Source organism: Bemisia tabaci, chromosome 2 (genome assembly GCF_918797505.1).
Source record: "Bemisia tabaci chromosome 2, PGI_BMITA_v3".
In the NCBI taxonomy this organism is placed as follows: Eukaryota; Metazoa; Arthropoda; class Insecta; order Hemiptera; family Aleyrodidae; genus Bemisia; species Bemisia tabaci.
The window spans coordinates 77,500,772-77,515,062 of record NC_092794.1 but is presented as its reverse complement, the minus strand read 5'-3'; the positions used below and the strand labels follow the sequence as shown (position 1 = coordinate 77,515,062).

At 40.0% G+C, this 14,291-nt stretch overlaps 2 protein-coding genes across 4 annotated transcripts in view; one reads left to right on the top strand and one right to left on the bottom strand.

Annotated features, from left to right (window-relative positions):
- The window catches only part of Nep1 (M13 family metallopeptidase neprilysin 1), a 150,480-nt gene that overhangs the window by 18,425 nt on the left and 117,764 nt on the right, over window positions 1-14,291 (top strand). Inside the window, exon 1 of one of the 3 annotated variants that reach the window (XM_072296342.1) lies at window positions 8,319-8,342. The exons of the other annotated variants lie outside the window; for them this stretch is intronic. The gene's annotated coding sequence lies outside the window, so the exon portion shown is untranslated. Of the gene's footprint in view, window positions 1-8,318; window positions 8,343-14,291 lie in introns of those variants that run through there. 3 annotated transcript variants of the gene reach the window in all.
- LOC140223884 (uncharacterized) overlaps window positions 1-14,291 on the bottom strand; it is a 526,084-nt gene that overhangs the window by 459,206 nt on the left and 52,587 nt on the right. The window lies entirely within an intron of this gene.

The window sequence follows — 14,291 nt, the reverse complement described above, 5'->3', positions numbered from 1 at the left end:
AATTTACCTCAGAGTAAATATAGTAGTATTTGCTAATCACCAGACTCGGTTACACTCGGACAAACTGTGTAGTCATAATTTATAGTAGTAATATAAAACTACGCTTTCATGCAAGTAGGGAAAATTATCAATCCTACTCAGGGAACGTATAGTGTCGAGGAAGTGTGATCGATCATTTCAAAACAAGAGCTCATCAAGTATGGACGCTCCAACCCTCAAATCACAATCGATTAGAGCGATGAACACCTTGGACATGGTTTATGAGGCTCTCTCTTTCAAGATTCCAGGAATACGAGCAGAGCTTTTGATCAAATTTGCCAGACTCCTTTTTCCTGACAAGTTGTTCCACCATCTGAAACTCAGCTCAATAGACACTTCCGATCCCGTCGGGTGTTATGGGTTACTTGAGATAACGGAAAGATTTTGCAGTCTCCTAGAACGTGTCGCAGACGAGCACGAAATAATGTACTTCCTAAAGCAGGGGTACAAGAAAATAGACGAACGGGACTGGAAGATATGCAGACTTTTGAGTGCGATTCGCATAGCATTGTTCATCAGAGAGAGGAGAGCGGCTCTCGGAAAAAGACCTAATCCTTCCACTCTCCAGAAGTCCGGGACGCTCTATGACCGTCGAAAACTTCCAAAACTTACTCCTCAAGAATGAGGAATCTTGGTCTCTCGTAACATGTTCTATTATAGTCATTCTGACAAGCAAAAGTGAATTCTCGAACAACTTAGAGCGCGCCAAAATTATTCAGAACGCTGTCTCTGCGCCCGATGTATATCCAACGGGTGATACTGGGATGTAGCAGCATGGATTATTTTAACTTGTATAGCTTTCTTTTCTTTATATGATTTTTCTATTTATTGTACCAAATTGTCGAATAATAAAAATTGTTGATTCATCAAACTGAACATTGCTATATCCAATCCCAGTTGCTCATCGCGAAACACAAGGTTCTCATACGCATCTCCAAGCGCACACTACTAAAAAATTGAAATTCCCGAATCAGACCCTACTCTCCAGTCTCCGATACCAGGCCCATACTGTCAGATATGGTCTATCGTGGATGCCGCTGAAAATTTTACAAGTCCGAAATCTAAAACAAAAAGTCGCATCAAAATTCGGTCCGCACAGTTTTCCGATCTTCGATAGTGTAACAGAATCGCATCGGTCCGCGGCGGATCGGAGGACGGTAATTTTCTGAAAATTGTTCAATTTCCCGAATCAGACCCTACTCTCCAGTCTCCGATACCAGGTCCTTACTGTAAGATACTGTCTTTCGAAGCCGAAAATTTTTATAAGTCCGGAAATCCGATTTTTTTGCACAATCTGACAACATTGTATATAAAAATTAACTAATTTCTTGCACCATCGGGCAACACTGTAAAATTCGATGTTGCAAAATTTCACCCATAAATAAATCATTTATTTAAGTGCACCGCCCGGCAACGCTGTTGCATAACCGCCATCTTGAAGAATACACCATTGCATAACCTGCCTATTGAAGGGGCTACATTACACCATTACATAACCCGCATATTGAAGGGGCAATATGCAATACTTTCGTTTTACAGCGTTGCCATATTGAATAATAATCACCATACAACACTGTAATTTAATTCGTATTTTTCTGCACAATTTGGCTAAAAACTTTTGGCCTAAGATTCCCATTTTCATACTACTGAGGCTGCCTTCCTGGGTAAACCCATGATTCAGCTGGAAATGTCATTAGAACAAATTGGTTCCGGTTGAGTCCGGATTGCGTCCCCAAGACCTCGAATTGCGTCTTATTTATTTATTTATTTTTATTTATATATTCTCTTGCTTTTTGCACATTTGGCTTCTTAAAAACGTCATTTTCTAAATAAAGGTACTGATAGGTATAAACATATTTCCGTACAAATCGTCTTAAATTCATTCATTGACATTTAAAAATTAATTGATTTAGTACGGGCATTTTGCAATCAAATGCCTTGTGGCCAGCTTATCGAATGTTGGTCTATATATGCTTTCCTGTATAATATTCGGCAATTTATCAAAGAATTTCCATGCCTTTGTGAGGTATGCGTCGTTCTTTGATAAACTGCTAAATTGGTGATATCTTGTGCCATACCCATGTGTCTCTGCCTTATCTCCCTTCAGCCTTTTAGCCAGTAATTTTAAGTGACTCATAATTATTTTGGCCGGTAATGTTAATATCTCATTTTTTATGAAGTGTTCTTGCGAGACTCTCCGAGCTGCGTCCCAGATCGCATCCATTTAATTCTCAAGAAATATGTGTAAATGGCAACGTTGCTTACCTTTTTCTCATGTTGATACCATAATGTCCAGAAAGTAGAACAAAATCAATAGGACTCGAGCGGTGAATGGTAGGGTTCGGTTGACAAAAAGTTCCCACATTACGAAAACCGCATGGCGAATGGAAATCAAGAGAGGTTCGTCGTAAACTTTAAAACGAATAATCCAGGGTGTGAAGGGCCCTTTCGTCAAGGTAGTTTGACTTCATAAAACTATCGCAAAATTACTTTTTTACTGGCAAAAATTAGAGTACCTAAGTATATTAAGAGAGTATGGCCACTGGGCCCCACGGAGAGGCTCAGGACCCAAAAATGGCGGTGCTTTGTTTTGGTTTTTGTGGATGGGAGGAGGGTCATTGCCAACTTTTGACGGTTATCACCAACCGCACTTGCTGCCAACCTTACTACATCTAAGATAATTTTTCTCAAAAATTGCACACGATTAGCCTTAAAAATATGTAAAGATGTCGCAATAGTGGCTTGAGTAAATTTTTCGTCAAGATAAGCAAAAAAACTACATTTTGAGTCATTTTGCATCACATTAACTTATGGCGTCCGCCATTTTTGAGTCCTAAGGGCTCCATTCAGCCTTAGATAGCTGAGCCAATCACAGGTGGTAACACCAGTGGCCATACTCTCTCAATATAGGTGGGTGAGTTCAAATAAGCGTCTAATCTGGTGTCCCCATGTGTTTTAATCGTCATAATCTGAGAAACACGGGCAGATCAAATTTTTTTCTCATTTTCCACACTATTGTTGACTATTACATGCTATTTCCCACTTTATTTGGACTGAAATAAAAATTTAGGAGAACTTTGAATGTGCAAATTGCCTACATTTGTCCCAAATTTGCGTGTCCCCCGTGCCTGGTTCTTGACTTTAAATCGATGTTGCAGCATAACTAGAGTGATTATTTAAGAAAACTTTATCGGAGATGAAAGGTAATGCTTTTGAATTTGAGAAAAAAATATGTCAATTTATTTTTTGATCCATCAATAACTTTTTCACGCGCTAGGATCATTGTCCCGAGCAACAGTCAGGAGAGACATGGCAACGATGTAATAAGCTCTAAATGATTGCCGTAACGTTGAGGTTTTTCCAAGAACGACTTTTTTTGTTTTGATTGAATAGTTCACACGTCGTAGATGGCAAAAATTCTGAAATTCGCAAATTTTTGTGCAAGATTAAGCCATTAAAGATGCCAAACAGAATGCTATACTCGATAACTAACAGGGCGTCAAGCATTCACACACACACTAATATCAGCTCGTAAAATACTTTCGAAGTGTGCGTTAGGGAAAATTTTCTCTTATTACGATCCTCTAGGACGTGCTACTAAATATTCCGTAAAAAAAAACACCAAAATTGTATTTACTGTTAGAGATAAGCTTAAAAAACAGCTTATTCAATCCCGTCCCGTTCCATCCTGTCCCATATGTTTCCATCCTGTCCCATGTCCCAGTTTAGTGGGACAGAGTGGAAAACTGTTACAACTGAGACTTACTTATTTAAGCCCTGTAGGCGCTCTTTCCTACCGATTTAAGTGAAACTCAGTAACCGGGGGTATTTTTCAATGGGGAACTCGAATTTTTAGTCGAATTTTGAAAATTCTAAAATCCAAGATGGCGGACATTGCCTAAAATGCTATCGCAGCGCCTAATCAACTGAGGCTTGTTTGTTTAAGCCCTGTGGGCGCTCTTTTCAACCGATTTAAGTGAAACTTGGTTCGCTGCGGTATTTTTCAATGGGAAACTTGAATTTTTAGTCGAATTTTCGAAATTCGAAAATCCAAGATGGCGGACGTTGCCTAAAATGCTTTCTCAGTAACTAATTAATTGATTTTAATGAAACTGGACCGGAAAACCTTGGCATTAGGAAACGAAAGGAAATTTGAATAGGGGTGCAATACATGGTTTCTTATGTATCTTAGGCTACGAAATCGAAAAATTCCTAGGTTTTTTCCATCGTGCACAGATTCTTCCGGAAGATTGACTCTGCTGGAAAAGCTAGATTTTTAAGGACAATTCCGATTTCTCCGGAAAAATTCCAACTTCTCCGGAAAAATTCCGAGCTTTCCCGGGATAAGTCGCACTGATAAGGTAAATGGAGGTGATCTTCGGAATCAGCGCCAAAAATCTACTCCGAAACCGTTGGCAAATGTTCGGAAAATCAAAAAAAAAAAAAAAAGTTGAGCAGTGTAATTGATATGTTAATGCAATTCCTCAAACTTTTCCTGGCTTTACCTCCACTTCAGCGGGTACACGCCCACTTGAAGTTTTAAAATTCGATGTTTTTGATCAATTTTGTATTGCAATATTCCAATAAATAAAAGCATCTTCTCGTGTTAGAGGAAAACAGTAGGCATTTTGATAAACAGACGGAACTGTCTAAAAGATAAGCAGAATAAGCTCCAGATATCTTTCATGACCGATGAATTTTTTTGGCTCTGTAAGATATGAAAGGGTTACATGTTTTCTATTATGCTTTAATTTAGTGCTCGACGATGCTTTTATGACAATCGCGTTCAATTTTCAATTAAAAGTATTATATGTCACCTCTGAGATGAAAATTTGGGAAATCAGGCAAAATTAGAGACAATTTTGGGAAGTGATACGCGTGACGGTGGAAATTCGGGTTTAAGCATAACTATTAAGCTCGACGAGCTATATTTCCTAAGTCTACACCTAATGAGAGTCAAAATAAAGTTTGGTTTGCCCAAAAATTCTCAAAAAAATTTTGGGAGGAAATTGAACCTGGAATTTGACCCTTATTTGAATTCACCGAGGTACTCTAGAAAAAATTTGAAGGAAACGCGTCTTACGAACTTCAAGCGAGGACTAGCTCTGACATTATCGTTGTTCATCTGTTCTGCGACGTATATTTCTTTTTCGGTGAGTTGTGGGGAAGCGCTTTTTTGCAGAGTTAATTTTTGCGTACACCACGCACTGGCTAGCTGGTAACAGTTTTATCAATTTAAAAACATTCGCGTGGGCACCCGTCAAAAAGCTGTTTACTTTTAAATGAAATGATTCACACGAATTTGTAGACCGCGCGACAGTTGCGGTGTTGCCACCTTCCCGATGTATACGCCGGGCGCAATTCGGATGAAAGCTTGGAACGCAATTCGGAATGGCCAGGGACGCAATTCGGGTACAGCCATTGGTTCCGTTTGAAGCATCAAATGTATTCTAGGTAAAGCTATTTTAAAATGACAATAAATTGTAAATGGACACAGATGCTACAAAAAAGGTAAAATGAGAGGGAAGAGAAATGAAATGAAGATACAATTACTTATGCAATCAGAGAGAATAAAACAACAACATCAGAGAAATGTACAATGAAACTGTAAGAAAAGAACACAAGAGGGCTCGTAGCGTTTCGGAACTCGAACTATACTGTCGTTGAGCAGTTTTTAAACCCTTACGCCACCGATAATCTTCTTAAGAAGTTAAGATGAACTTTTGCTACTCCAGCGAGTCAAATCGCGGAAGGTGATCCACAGTTGTCACTTTCCTCCACCCGATGAGTCAAATACGTCTTGAAGAATTGATCGATCCCCATCAGCGCTTCATCTCCATATGAACATTTATTAATGTGCAAATGACGGCACGCTCCGGTAAAGAGGTTTTGTGGCAAAATAATTTCCGTCTTGAAAGCCTCCAAAATGTATAGGTACATCACAGTGATCAATGTCCAATTTATAAGAAAAATGGCTCGTGGAGCGAGCCGAATATCTCTCGCGTGGCGAATGTAGGGCTCTATCGGTTGTCGGTACCTAAGCTACCGAAACAGTTCCGTTAAGAAAAAGTTACGATAAGAGCGCTCATGCCGATAGCGATCAGAGTTTTCGGAGCTAACGAAAATAAGCTGTTGCCATTTGTACATCTATTTTAAGCGCCGCCGCGCCAGGCAATCTGATAAACCGACACACGGGGCAACAATGCATTGAGTGCGAGCTCTCAAAGATCCGATAAGGCCGGCTGTTGTCGATATCATCGCCACTGTCGGTACTGCGCCAGTTTCAATAAGAGACGATATCGAAAGTGTTCCGGCAAGAATTCGTTTGAACATCCCTACGCGAATGACCGGGCGTCCAGGGGGCGCAGCGAAGGGGCTGGCTAAGGGGCCAGCCGTGACGGGCGCGCGATGCGCGCCCAGAATGGCTAGTAATAAGTAACAATACATGAGTGGTTTTGAACGCGAATGAAACTATGCGAATTAAATTTAGTTTTTACGTACGCACTCATGGCCGCATTCTAAGAAAACGCTTTATTTGATTCCTGTTGTGCAATGAAGTGTTTAAAGCAAATTAATTTGTAATCGTCCAAATACTCAATGTGCCGCGGAAGGTGTCTGGTTTGCAGAGAATCAAAGGAAACACCTGTAAAGGCACTGCCCCGATCGCCTCTTTCGATTCTCCGCGCGTTCACCTTTCATTCACACCCAAGAGCTCGGGCGACCCTCTAGGAACCGAGGAACCCGTCGCGGGAGAGATTTATGGGCGGTTTAGGACGCTGCCGGCCGTCCCAAAAAATATCGAAGACGTTTATACAGGGTGTTTCAGACCACCCGTACCAGGCCTTTTTCTCGGTTGGTGTAGGTCGTACGAAGTCGGAGACTGCGGGGATGGATAGGGAATTGACCCCAAGGAATCCGAATTTTGTGGTCCCGAAACCCCCCCCCCCCACCCCCCTTGGGGAATAAAGGGGGGGTCACGATGCTAAAAGTCACTGTTCCCGACCGAATTGCGGATGGATCGCATCAGAATTGAAAAGCACGGAAAATTTCACGTGGAATTGGCCCCTAAAAATCCAAAATCGGACCATCCAAGGCCCAAAAATGATGCCCTAAAGAGGGGGGCAGTACCCTCCTCCATAATTTCTCTTTGATCTCAAAATTGACGTAGATTCTCCAGGATAAGACGGTTTCCCAGGTAATCGACCACGAGAAATCCAAATTTCATAGTCCCGAAGCTCCTCTAGCCTCCCTTGGGGGGTAAACGGGGGGGCCCAATTTTAAAAATCGAGGCTCCTTTCCGAATCGCAAATTGATTGCATCCAAATTGAGGAGCAAAACACATTTACATCTTAAGTGACTCCTAAGAGTTCTAATAGACCCCCTGAACGGCAGAAAGTAACTCCCTGAGGAGGGGGGCTTCGCCCCCGCCAATAATTTCTCAAGGTTCCTCTTTTGTCGCTATATTGACGTCGATTCTCCAGAAAAAGACGGTCTCCCATGTAATTGACCCCGAGGAGCTCAGGGAACATGAAATTAAGAGTCCTCGGGGTCGAGTACATGGGAAATTCGGTCGGGAACAGTGACTTTTAGCATCGTGACCCCCCCTTACCCCCCAAGGGGGGGTGGGGGGGTTTTGGGACCACGAAATTCGGATTCCTTGGGGTCAATTCCCTATTCATCCCCGCGGTCTCCGACTTCGTACGACCTAAACCAATCGAGAAAAAAGCCTGGTACGGGTGGTCTGAAACACCCTGTATGTCTTCCAAGGGAATCCGTGCTATATCTGCGCAATCTGACAACCAACTTTTTTGTCCCAGTTTCGCAAAGGGAAAAAGGCAATTACTCTCGCCTGGGTGAAAATGTCAAAAATCGGGCCTCGAGGTGCACGTGTGCGTATAAGGCTCCATCAATGAGCAGAAAGGTCTACGTTGAGAATTCAATGGTATGCGTAGGTACTACATCTTCACTTAGACAGGATGAATTTTTCAGATTTTTCGCGATAACTCGACCAATCATAAACATTTTATGGGCAAAAAGCTTCAGCATAACCAATTCAGATCGCCTCTTCATCGTGACGAATTTCAAGTTCCATTTGCACATCTATTTTACGCACCGCCGCGCCAGGCAATCTGATAAACCGACATACGGGGCAACAATGCATTGAGTGCGAGCTCTCAAAAATCCGATAAGGCCGGCTGTTAACGATGTCATCGCCACTATCGGTACTGCCGCCAGTTTCGGTAAGAGACGATATCGATAGTGTTCCGTCAAGAATTCGTTTGAACACCCCTAGGTATCAATAGGTAAACATTCCGGCAAAATATTTTTAAAATATATTCGGTAAAATATTTTCAAAATAATTCCGGTAAAATATTTTGAAAACCTTTTAAAAATATTGTCAAAATATTGTGATAATATTTTCAAAATAGTTTTGTGTTAGGTATCTGGGTAGTTCCCCGCCGCTACCACTCAGTGACGTGTAAATGTGTAAAACGTATACATACAGGGTGTACCAAAAGTCCGTCCCACCTCTGCTAACTTTTGAATGAATTGAGCTAGGGTAATGAAACTTTGGGGATGTTCCTATCTCAAAGGAGACCATCTTTTTTTTTGGGGGGGGGGGGTCAAAATTTTGGTCCCCCCCCAGGGGGGGGGCGCGCGGGGCCCCCAACTTTTTTTTTCAAATGGCAACCCCTATCTCCTGATACCTCATTCGAAAGAGCATACGAAACTAAGAATTTTGGCGCAAACCGCAGATCAATATCTTAATTTTTGACCGAGTTATGATAGGTCAAAGGTCATATTTGACCTATTTTCAAAAAATCATAACTTCGGTTCAAATTATCGTAAGGAAAAAATAAAACGGGAAAATTTATCAAATTGTGTCCGCTTTTAAGTAAAAATTGCAGAAATCACTTCGATTTAATTTTAAGGGGGGCTCGGACCCCCAAATACGTCAATTCAAAGGTCATTCAATTTTCCCGCGAAATAAGCCAATTTCCCCTAGATTTGCCTCCACATTATCTCAGTAAGGTCAAAATCAGTTCAACATTACGTTGGCAAGTCCCCAAATTTCGGGAAAAGTTAAAAAAAAAATCGAAATTTAAACGGTCCAATTTAATCACCTTAAAGAGCTTGATGCAAAAACGGCTTTTTTCGCCCCCCCCTCTGGAAGTTCTTCAGACTTTGTCTATTGATTACTCATACTTGAGCGCTTCTTTTCCCCAATTTTTAGATCCCCAAAAAATTTTGGGGGGAGCTAGGGGGGTGGAAGTCAAAACCTGTGAACCTCGATATCTCTTGAACAAAGAAAGATATCGAGGTCCGGTTTGGACGAAAAATCGTCTAAAATTGCATAATTTAAGATTCTTAACGTCAAAATCTCGATATCACATTTTTAAGTCAACATATGTGCTTTTTTCCAGTTTTTAGGTCTAGAAAATTTCTTTTAAACGAAAAATTACAAAGATCTCTATTTTTTACTTGAACAAAAACCAGTTTTTTAAATTGTTCGTTTTTTTCCGCATCCAACGAGTGGTCCATTAAGCTGGGGAACCAAACGGTTCCGGAGTTATGATCGATTGAAGTTTCCGCTCAACGCGCACCGACCGATTTTCGCGCACAAAAAAGTCGGAAATTCACGTTTTTAAAATTGCAGCTTCGGACAGGACCACTGAGCGGCCGGTCGGCGCTCAGTGGGCCTCTAAAAAAGCGCTGCGGAGCTGTAATTTTAAAAACGTAAATTATTTGGAAGTATCGGTAATTTCTGAACTCAGCTACCCTCAAGAGTCCCTAATAACGCATGTTGCTCAGTTTGAACATTCAATCTGATCTAATAACAGTCAAATCCGACTTTTTTGCGCGCGAAAATCGGTCGGTGCGCGTTGAGCGGAAACTTCAATCGATCATAACTCCGGAACCGTTTGGTTCTCCAGCTTAATTGACCACTCGTTGGATGCGGAAAAAAACGAACAATTTAAAAAACTGGTTTTGGTTCAAATAAAGAATTGAGATCTTTGTAAATTTTTCTTTTAAAATAAATTTTCTAGCCCTAAAAACTGGAGAAAAGCACATATCTTGACTTAAAAATGTGATATCGGGATTTCGACGTTTAGAATCTTAAAGTATGCAGTTTAAGACGATTCTTCGTCCAAACCGAACCTCGATATCTTTCTTCGTTCAAGAGATACCGAGGTTCACAGGTTTCGACTGAAGAACTTCTAGAGGGGGGGGGGGAAGCCGTTTTTGCATCAAGCTCTTTCGTTTTTTTTTAACTTTTCCCGAAATTTGGGGACTTGCCAACGTAATGTTGAACTGATTTTGACCTTACTGAGATAATGTGGAGGCAAATCTAGGGGAAATTGGCTTATTTCGCGGGAAAATTGAATGACCTTTGAATTGACGTATTTGGGGGTCCGAGCCCCCCCTTAAAATTAAATCGAAGTAATTTCTGCAATTTTTACTTAAAAGCGGACACAATTTGATAAATTTTCCCGTTTTATTTTTTCCTTACGATAATTTGAACCGGAGTTATGATTTTTTGAAAATAGGTCAAATGTGACCTTTGACCTATCATAACTCGGTCAAAAATTAAGATATTGATCTGCGGTTTGCGCCAAAATTCTTAGTTTCGTATGCTCTTTCGAATGAGGTATCAGAAGATAGGGGTTGCCATTTGAAAAAAAAAAGTTGGGGGCCCCCCGCGCCCCCCCTGAGGGGGGACCAAAAGTTTGACCCCCCCCCCCCCCAAAAAAAAAAAAAAAGATGGCCTCTTTTGAGATAGGAACACCCCCAAAGTTTCATTACCCTAGCTCAATTCGTTCAAAAGTTTGCAGGGGTGGGACGGACTTTTGGTACACCCTCTATGTTTGACTTACTGCCCCTTCCATCCCACTCCCCACCTCTACTGTTAAGGCCTATTGTTTAGGCCCGCAATAAGGTGTACCTGAATTGTACCTAAATGTAAATATTTAGTGAATACCTAAATGGTAAATAATAAGAATCAAAATATTCATGTACAAACTTCGACACTGTGAGAAGCCGGGAAGTCTGAGGTGACGGGAATTATGTACCGACGATATTTCTCAAAAGTTGCGAAATTTTGCAGAATAAAGTTTCATAAATCATCCCAAGTTTGAGTGAAGTATCTGATAAAAGTTACGAGAGTAGGTTACGATAACAAAAATCATTCAGAGGAAGTAGACATCAATATAGGAAACTTTAACTCGTACAAAAGATGGAGCTGAATGAAAATAGGGTTGACAGTGTGAGGATTACTGAGTGGGCAATGAAAGATAGGAACGAAACGCTCCTGCTGTCGAGAGTAAGACCAAAAAGTGAATAAATGTTTCAGTAATGGAAAACGTGTTTGGTCGAGCGGCATTTTGATTCACAGTATTATTCATTTAGTTAACTCATCGCTCTGCCGTCCCATATTGGATTTTTATTGAATTGTGTTCTTCTTCGATGTCTCTCGTTCACTTCTCTGCATTTGAAGCACCTGCATTTTAATATCTCGGACCCTTCTCTAGCCACCTTAGCATCCCACCTAATCCCATTTCAGCTTTGTCGCCTCGATAAAAACCTTCCTAAATGTTATGTTGGTGGGAACCGATGAAAAGAAGAACGACACGAGTTAGGTGGACGCCATGACAGAAGTAAATTGAGGGGGCCGCTTCCACAGAGCCTGGGCGGCTAGGCGCACATAGTTGCCATATTGACATGCTACCAACATCCTTCCCTTTTTTTTGAAGAAAAAAAAAATATAACATATGTTTATAATAACATGCAGTCTTACAAGTTTCTAATTATTTTAAATATAATGTAATTTTTTCATCAAGACAGTGATATATAAAATAACAATAATACGTACAGGATATTAAAATTTTATGATGGAGAATATCTTTGTGGCTGTTTGATAATTCTTTTTGTGGGTACTTTTGGAATGCTCGGAGTGCTTAAACCTCTACCTCGCCCTCTTGATGGTTTACTTGTGATGGGCGTATTTAATGTTGGTTCAGGTCTGATACTATCTTTAGGCGTTTCATATTCTGAATCTGAATTGATAGTCTGTGGACTGACATTTGAAATGATTTGTTCTTTCTTATGTGGCACTAAAGGCAATCTAATTTTTGCTTCTGATTCTACTGTATTTGAATTACTTGATGACAAACTTTGTACAGTTTTTTTGTTGGTCATTGAAATTAAAAGAGACATTCTTAGGATGTGTTTAATATGGAAACGCATACGTCTGTATGTTTTATTGTTCGGAGCTTGGAGCATATATGATTGGGGTTCCTTACATTTACGGATGACAATAGCAGGGGACCAAGTATCTGAAGGTGTTTTTTTGAAGTACACTTTATCGTTGACGGATAATTCGCTTAAAGGTTTTGCACGTGCAGTGCGCTTAATCATAGTTTGTTTTCTTTTTTCTAGGGTATGCCTGTATTTGTTGCTATCAATTAAAGTAGGTTTAAGATGTTGAGCTGTTGTTGGTAATTTTGTATGTAAATTGCGTGACATTAGCAAATTGGCAGGAGAGGGTCCATGTGCTTTGGGTGTGTTACGAAAATGGAGCAATGCTAAATGGAAATCCTCACCACTCTCAATACATTTGCACAACAGCTTTTTGACAGATCGAATTGTTCTCTCCACCATTCCGTTAGAGCGAGGATAATTTGGTGAAGATGTGAGATGATTGATATTCCATGACGATGTGAGTTTTTTGAACTGTTCGGCATTGAACGGAGGGCCATGTCACTAATTAAAGTATGAGGAATGCCATGTCGTGCAAAAATGGACTTAAAAGCTTCAATTACATATTTGGCTGAGGTGGCAGTATTTAATGATATGACTTCAGGATATTTTGAGAAATAATCGACAGCAACTAAATACTTCTTACCCTTACAATCACATAAATCGGCACCAATTTTTTGCCATGGGATTATAAAGGTTTCTCATAAGGCGTTATGGGAGGTTTCCTATTATTGTTTGAGTGTTTAATGCATATGTTACATTGATCAACTAGATTTTGTAGATCAGCTTTTAAAAAGGGCCAGTACACCACATTTTTGGCTCTTAAATATGATGATACGAAACCTTGATGACCTTCATGGATAAGTTGCAGAATCTCCTTTTGCAATGTTTTTGGCACAATTAAACTATCTAATTTAAACACCATACCATTATAGACAGTTATTTCGTGACGTACATTAAAGAAGGGTTTAGCTAGATCATGGACCTGTTTCTTATTAGAGGGCCACCCATGGTAAAAGTATTGTTTTAAAATTGTAAGTGTTTCATCTTTGGAAGTTTCTATTTTAAAAGTTTTAAGTTTGTCATCAGATATGTAAGAGTCTAATGTTAAATCTAGGAGGGCAATTTGGTATTCCATTGCATCTTGTACTTCTGACATAAAGGAACTGTTATCTTTGATTGCCGCTCGACTCAAAGCATTGGCAACTACCAACTTTTTGCCAGGTACCCATTTGACACGAATTTTTATATTCATTTTTATATTCTTTTTTGAAAAGCGTTTGTAGTGGTTTATGGTCGGTTTGTACATTAACTATTTGGCCAAACATGTATTGGTGAAATTTCTTACAACCGAAATAAATTGCTAACAATTCTTTCTCAATCTGTCCCCAAAAGTGTTCAGTTTTGGTGAGGGTTGTTGATGCGAAAGCTATAGGTAGGTTAGTATTCCTGTAAAATCACAGCTCCCAGTGCATCCTTGGATGCGTCAACCGATAATAACACAGGTTTATTGATATCGAAATTGGTTAGAACAGGAGCATTTGTAATTGTCTCCTTTAATTGAATAAAGTCATTGTTGTGAGTTTCTGACCATTCCCATAAGGTTTCTTTTTTGAGTAATTTCCTCAAGTTCTGTGTTTTCTCTGATATATTTGGTATGAAGGAACGCAAGAAATTAACAACACCTAAAAATCTTTGTAATTCTGTTATGTTGGTTGGAGGAGGCATTTTCTGTATGGCTTCGACTCTACCTGGGTCTATGCGAACTTTGTTTTCCGAATAAATTTCACCTAGAAATTCTATTTCGATTCTAAAAAATTTACATTTTGGCAGGTTAAATTTGACTCCTATTTCATCAGCTCTTTGTAATACTTTTCTTAATGTTTCATCATGTTCCTGAGGGGTATTGGCATGTTTTAAAAAATCATCAACATATATTATTAAATTATCTATATCTCTAAATTTGTCTACCATTGTAGCTTGAAAAATATCGG